Source organism: Ziziphus jujuba, chromosome 2, assembly GCF_031755915.1.
Source record: "Ziziphus jujuba cultivar Dongzao chromosome 2, ASM3175591v1".
In the NCBI taxonomy this organism is placed as follows: Eukaryota; Viridiplantae; Streptophyta; class Magnoliopsida; order Rosales; family Rhamnaceae; genus Ziziphus; species Ziziphus jujuba.
The window spans coordinates 1,696,276-1,703,389 of NC_083380.1; the positions used below are offsets into that span (position 1 = coordinate 1,696,276).

The 7,114-nt window shown below is 32.7% G+C and overlaps 1 long non-coding RNA gene across 4 annotated transcripts; it reads right to left on the minus strand.

Annotated features, from left to right (window-relative positions):
* Window positions 1-2,873: 2,873 nt before the first annotated feature.
* Window positions 2,874-5,861, minus strand: LOC107417077 (uncharacterized). Of its 4 annotated transcripts, XR_009635499.1 has the most exons (4): window positions 4,568-5,725; window positions 4,004-4,198; window positions 3,796-3,914; window positions 2,874-3,531 (listed from the first exon to the last, which is right to left on the minus strand). It is a non-coding gene; the product is annotated as an uncharacterized LOC107417077 (long non-coding RNA). The 4 variants fall into 4 exon arrangements; XR_009635498.1 differs by having other exon boundaries at window positions 3,796-4,198; window positions 4,568-5,733; XR_009635500.1 differs by lacking the exon at window positions 4,004-4,198 and having other exon boundaries at window positions 4,568-5,718.
* Between the last annotated feature and the right edge of the window lie 1,253 nt (window positions 5,862-7,114).

Here is a 7,114-nt window from a genome sequence, read left to right on the forward strand (position 1 = left end):
GGATATTAGAAAATTTACTGGTAGGCATTAAGTATTGTGCTAGAAATTCTTCTTGGTACTCGGTTAATTATGACAGGGACCAACTGAAGCCTAAGGTCTTTTAAGTTATCAGGACCATAACTCTTACTGCACTAGTCAGCTGTTACTAACAATTATGAACCATGATTTGCAGTGGTTTTTGTTATGGATGGTCAATCTATATTCCAATTTCCAACCCGTAAACTCGCTTAGCCTTGGATGATCTGCTTTGTGTGCAGGGTAAGGAAACAATAAGCCTGAATTCTATGTAATGCAAGAATATAGTCAGGTCTAGTTTTCTGGTGCCTGCAAGAATATAGTCTGCTTATGATTGTCGTGTTCTTTTTCTTGTGAAAGTACAATAAATTAGACCGGTATGTTGCTTTCAATCACTCTCTTTCTCTCTCTTAGTCCCAGATGGGTTCCATTGTAGGGTTGGGTACATGGTCTCTCTTGGGCTGTGTTTGTGAAAGTAATCAAAACATGATTTGTATTTGTCTAGCTAAGATCCTGTTTTGGCCATTCCTATTTTTTTTTTATTCAAATTAATATTCGAAGATTATTAATTTAAATTAAATTAAATTTAAGTTGTTTTAATTGAATTTTTGAATTTAAAAATCATGAATTGAATTCTTGAAGTATATGAATATAAGTTTGAATTTAATACATGCTAATAACTGCGTCCATGTTTCGTTCAATAATGTTGTTTGACTGACACAGACTGTTTTAGCTTATTTTCAATGTTTCCGATGTATTTTGTTTCATAATCAGCCAAATCAAGCTGTAATTTGCGCATGGCTTTTGCATAATAGATCCAAGGAATATTTGAATAACGGTTTTGTGGTCTTGAGGCAATCAGCGAGCTTAGAAGCACAAGTTGGTTTTTTGGTTAAGTACTAGAGTTTTTATGACCATTTTAATTTGCAGCTCACCAGCGCCATAAATGGTGTGTACATTTGGAACCAACTTGCTATAATATTGTACTTCCTGTACCAAATGACATGGTATGCATTCTTATGTTGGGATTTGTTGAGAATAAAAGACTTGTAAAAAAATTTGAAGCAAATGTATCTAAATACTCGCTTGAAATTTGTGTTTTTTTTATGTTGAGAATATTGTAATCTTGACCTTATTTTATTCAAAAAATTAGCACCAAATGTATCTAATTAACTAGTTTTTCAGCTGAAATTTGTTGAATTAAGACTACTGAGGATGACTGTGTCGCAGCAAGAATGGCCATTTTGCTTGTCTTACTGAGTCTGGCTGTTTTCCCTGAATAAGTAGTTGGTTCCATGTTTTCCAACTACACCAACTTACATTGGTAAAAAGCTCTTCTGGTCATTCATTTGTTTTTGATATATAAGCTTTGAGAATGTTCCTTGTATAACCTCAAAAATCACTTTAAAAACTTCACAGTACTTCCGTAATAATGCCAAAATTGGTTTCTGTCACCCAATTTTTTTTTTTTTTTTCCCATTAGCTCTAGCTGCTTGTATTTCTCTGCATATTATTCAGTTACCGAATTGTTTCTATAAGTTTCGCAAAAAGCTTATACTTTTATGCAAAATATACAGTTTGTGTTGCTAATTAAGTTATATGTTCAATACAGAGATAAGGAGAAAAAGTAATATAAATGATATCTTCAGTTTGATATTTGTTACTGTAAAGGTATGCAAGTAAAAACCCCTGGTTTTCCCTCTAAGCAAGTGATGCTATGAGTGTTTCCATATACACACGCGCACACACACACACACTCATATATATGTACATATATGTGCAATGAAGTTCTTATTATTTATAAGATGGATTGCTATTTGATTAACCATTTTTGGTTTACTCAACTATGACAGTTTGTAATTCATCTTCAGTCATTGAAGCGTGTTAATTTGTACTTAAGGTTTATATTTTTGTTTTTGTTTTTATTTTTCCCCCCTATTTTAAGTTAAGAATTTACTAAAGTGCCAGTTTCCTTATCCTCATTGATTACTTTGTTTTATCATGTGTTCATCATTTCCCTGATCTCTTTCTATAAATGTGTTGGTTGCTGCATAGTCCTGATTAGCCATTCGCTAGCCAGTAGTTGATATATATATATATTTTATATATATATTGATTACAAGTGGAATGGAATAAAAATAATATATGAATTTTTTTAAATTTTTTTCTTGTTGCCTTGAACAATGCCTCTCTGTTTTGTATCCTAATTGTTATTTAATCTCACGAGAGGATCAAATTTCTTGTCGGTAGATATGAACTTAATTTTTCTTTTTATTTTTTCACTTTTTTATGAATTATCATCTTCTGTGTTAATAGTCTTTCACTATATTTTCAGTCTCAATGAGATTATTAGAATAGGAAAAAATTAAGTTTCATATTGAGATTATCAGTCATTAGCTTCTCTTGGTTATGTCATACAGTCACAAAACAAAAACAGAGCTTTTCATCCAAAAGCAAAAGATGGAATATTGGATAAACTTTCTTTACATTAACAGCATTACAGGAAATTGGATAATATTCTAACCACTCAATTTGGTAACACATCTACTGCACAGTGTTAGTCAAATTAAGTTTTATAGAATGGTTAAATATGAATTTTTTTTTTTGGTTCTTCGTCTAAAGAAGGTTTCTTCTTCTGTCAATCTGTTTCGTAATATTGCATAAATTTTTCATAGACATAGATTATGTTGTGCATTGTAAAATAGTTGAGAAAAAAAATTAAATATCTTTGCCCTTCCTAAAAAAAGACCAAAATTAAAAGGTAACCTGAAAGCCTAGTCTAGCCTGGGAATTTCTATGAGATTGAGGTTGATTCATCTACAACTAGAAAACAAAAATATATGAAACTGCAATTATCCTTCTTACTGTAAATGGCGATTTTCTTCTATTGGCTTAGCATGCAGTAATCACAAATTTTATACTTGTATCCTCATACAAGTGACTATAAAAGAAAGAGATAAAATGGATGAATTTCCTCTTCAGAAACAAGTATTAGAATGTCACTAAAGAATAGAAGTTAGAAAAAACGAAATAAAGTTGCTTCAAACACTTTGAATAAGACACATTCAGAATTCTACAAAATGTGTAGAGAAGTGGAGACAAGAGAGGGTAATCAATATGCTGTCCATGCATCTTTAAATCATTGCCCTGCATTCCTTCACTATGTTCTCTGCAACGATAATGCCCTTTTCTGGTCATTCAATGTGGATTATGTTCATCATCTTCTACTCTTGTCTCACCTACTTCAATAGATTTTAGATTTTGGTCGGACTTATTCCAAACATAGCAACGCTTTTTAAGACTTTGTATTAATATTGACACCTCATTTTTAAAAACAAACCCAAAAAATATGATGTGCAGAACATGGATTTAATCATTCTCATATTGGAGTAGTCCTTTGTTGTTTTGCCAGATGGTAATCAAGAAGCAGAAGCCACCCATTTAGAAGTCGTGGCATTGTATTACTTTGCTAGAATTTACAGTTGCAAAAGCCAAACTGAGAATATCATTTATGAACTGTACAAATCAAATAATTTAATTAGCAGAACAGCAGAGCAGATGTGCATTCCAAAATTCCTCGAATTTAGCAACAAACTTTATTCTACATGAAATTGTAAGCTTTTTGCACAACTTAAAGAAAATAAAGTGACAGAAAAATCAATTTTGTGGCATCTCAGAAGAATCAAAGTTTTTCAAAGTTACTTTTACAGGTTATATGTAATGAGCTTTGCTCAAAGCTTATATACCAGGAATAAATGAATGATCAGGAGAGATTTTTACCAAAGTTGGTTTAGTTGTAAAGCTAGCTAGGAATCAACTTCTCCAATAGCACAAGCAAAATGGCCTTTCTCTCTAATGCAGAATTATATCCCCTGTGGTCTTGATTAAGGAAATGTCTTCTGAAAAATTAGTTAATAGATATACTTCTGAGCATTAGAATTAAACAAAATAAGTCTTACATTATTCTCAGCACAAATTGCAAAATAACCTTGTCATTGTGTGTATGCAAGTTGTTGAAGAACTGCAGGAACAATATAATCGACCATAATAGTAATGGATCTAATGTCATTAAATTCTCCATATCCTTGGCCTTGAAATGCACCCCACAAATCTGTAGCAGATATTTGTTCTCTTTTGTACAAGAATATTTGGTGTCCTTTGTACACTAAGTGATCCTAGAAGCCTAGAACATTTAAAGGAAGTCAATATACAGAACTAGTTTCATTTACATATAGCCCATAGAAACTTTTTATGCAGCCATCTAAATGTATTTTTCTATGTGACAACTTAGAACATATGACATAAAACCTTAAAACAATGAGTTTTCAGACAAAACCTTACATGAATGCATTACAAAGCAAGTATTGTGTGCTAAGTGACAATATATATATCTTTCTACACTCATGTAACCTTTTATAAAGGGGGCAACCCAATCAAGCCCAAGCATGTGAAATTTCAGACAACATTCCTATAGTATCATAATGAGAAACAAGATCATATGCAATTGAATAAGAAATTAACTTATTTCTTAGATAAAATAGATGTTGTTTACCTTAACTTTGTAGGCAGGATAGTCATTGAGAGCCTTAAGCAAGGATGAAGTGTTGAGCTTAGCAATCCAACGAGCAGCAACAACCATCCCACAATATGCAAAAACCAGAACCAAATTGCTTATCCCACCATCATGCAAAATAAAAGAGAGGAAAGGTACCACTACACCACTAGCTGCTGTTAGTGTATCTTTGATACTATGGGTTCCACGAATCAATAAAAGGAAGTATTTTGAATCTTTATCAAAGGAAGCATTTTGAATCTTTATCACATATAATTGTGAAAGTAGGCTTCAGGAGCTGCAAGCATTATACTACTCAGTAACTGATATTAACCCACATCTGAATCTAGATCAGAAAGCCTGATTCAAGGGTGATTTAAGCATTCTGATTAAGAATGATTTGAAGCTATACATACCCCAGCTTTGGGCTTCTGAAGGAGCACATCTTCTTGAGAGTAGCCGGTGGATTCTAAAAACGCCAGGAACGGCTTCTTTGAGAAAAGAATATACACTTGCAACTTGCAGATACAATGCCTTAAGAAATAATTCAATTCAGCAATTATTTCATGCCTTTGAGCTCTACACTGTCGGTACCAGCATATAAATTTGCAACTTGCAAATTACCCTACAGAGCACCAATTACATATCAAGGCCACCGATACAGCAATATTAGCTAAGAATTCACATAGAAAAAATCAAAAAGGTGTAAATTTGATTTTTCATGGGGGAAAGGAAAAAAGAGGTCGAGCAGGATTTTTAATGGGATTATTTGTGGGTTTTCTCAGGCAAGAAGAAAGAAAGGAAGCAGAGGTGCAGGAACCCGGAATTATTGGCTTTAAGAATGAGAAAAGGAAAAGTAAAGTAATTTTTTGTTTTAGTAGGGGCAAAATAGGAAGCAAGGGGTAGATAAAAAAAACTTGACGAAGAAGGGGTAAATATCATTAGCCCTCTATTGTTTTTTGTGGGTATTGGGCTAAATTCCCCCTTTTTTATTCAATATAGAGACAAAATAAACACTATATGTATAGCCCACCCTTTGAAACTCCTTCCAAAATTAGTTGGCATTTCAATTTCCATGACACAACTACCAATCCAAACTAATAAATGTTTTTCGAAAAGCTTAACCATGCTCATTTTGCAAAGTCAAAACCTTTTGCCTCTTTTACCCCCAACAAATCATGGAATCCTAAAATGTTAGGTATGTATGCAGCAGTTTCATATATCTTGAAGGTGGGTTTTGGTCTGGTCTCTCGGGCTAAGCTGTGTGTAAGATACCAAATGAACAGACACTAAAATTTCTCTCTAAATTAAATTAAGAGGATGGGATAAAAACAAAAACAATGGATTGTATACCACAGCTAACACAGAAAAGACAAAAGAGAAAGGAATCCATGTATGTCCCTTTCAATCCAAATTTTGTTGAAAGGTTTGAAAGGTACAAATGACTGGGTGTAACACGCGGATTCAATAATAATTAATGTCTCTCTGACTGGGTGTAACACGCGGATTCAATAATAATTAATGTCTCTCTAAGGTTGAATCAATATAGAGACAATAGAAATACCATACATATGACCCCACCCTTTCAAATTGAAACTCCTGCCAAAATTAGTAGGTGACATTTCAATTTCCATGCCACAAGTACCATCCTGAACTTGTAAATGTTTTTTGAAGTCCTAGCTATGCTCATTATGCAAAGCCAAAACCTGTACCTTTTGTACCACTTACCAGTACCAATTCATGATCAATGTATTCCAACATGTTGGATACATCTACTGCAATGGCGTATGTCTTGATGGTGGTTTTGGTCTGGTCTTTAAGGTTAATTGTGGGTCAGATAGTAAGCGACAGAATATAAAATTTTGTTTCTAAAATTTATAGGAAAGGAAAGAAAAAAGCCAAAAACAATTATTAACAGATGAAAGGGAATAAGGGAGAGGAATCCATGAATATGCATGTGCTATAAATGTCCCCTGCAGATTGATACAACTTCTGATTATCTAACATTTGAAATGATGGGGTGGTTCAATCCTTGTCACATAGACATGTCCATAGATGTTAGAATTGGGAGGAAACCATAAATTTAATTAACTGAATATGGTAAAAAGGAACATGTGGTGCTCTTTATTTTTCAAAAGTTTTCCATCGAAATAGAGACAAAAGAAGAAGAAGACTGTATGAACCACTCTTTGAAAAGGGTCCTCGGTGGCTACACATATGTTTGAAGAATTATGTACTTATTTCATCTTAATATATATTCTAATTTTTTTTTTTTTTAAAAGCAATCTTTGAAACACCTGGCTTTTTGATAGTTAAGTACCTTGACATTTCTCTTTCTACGCTAAGAAACCAGCTTGCTTGATCTTTATAAAAATTTTAAACAAATTATTTTGCTCGAAATAAACTAATCTTATGAAGTCAATTAGTTGTATATATTGTTATTAGTTCGATTTGATAATATTATACCAAAGACATATCAAATCAACCATTTAAATCTCACAATTTTATGAACTAATGTTTATATACTAAACGAATGTAAAACTCACC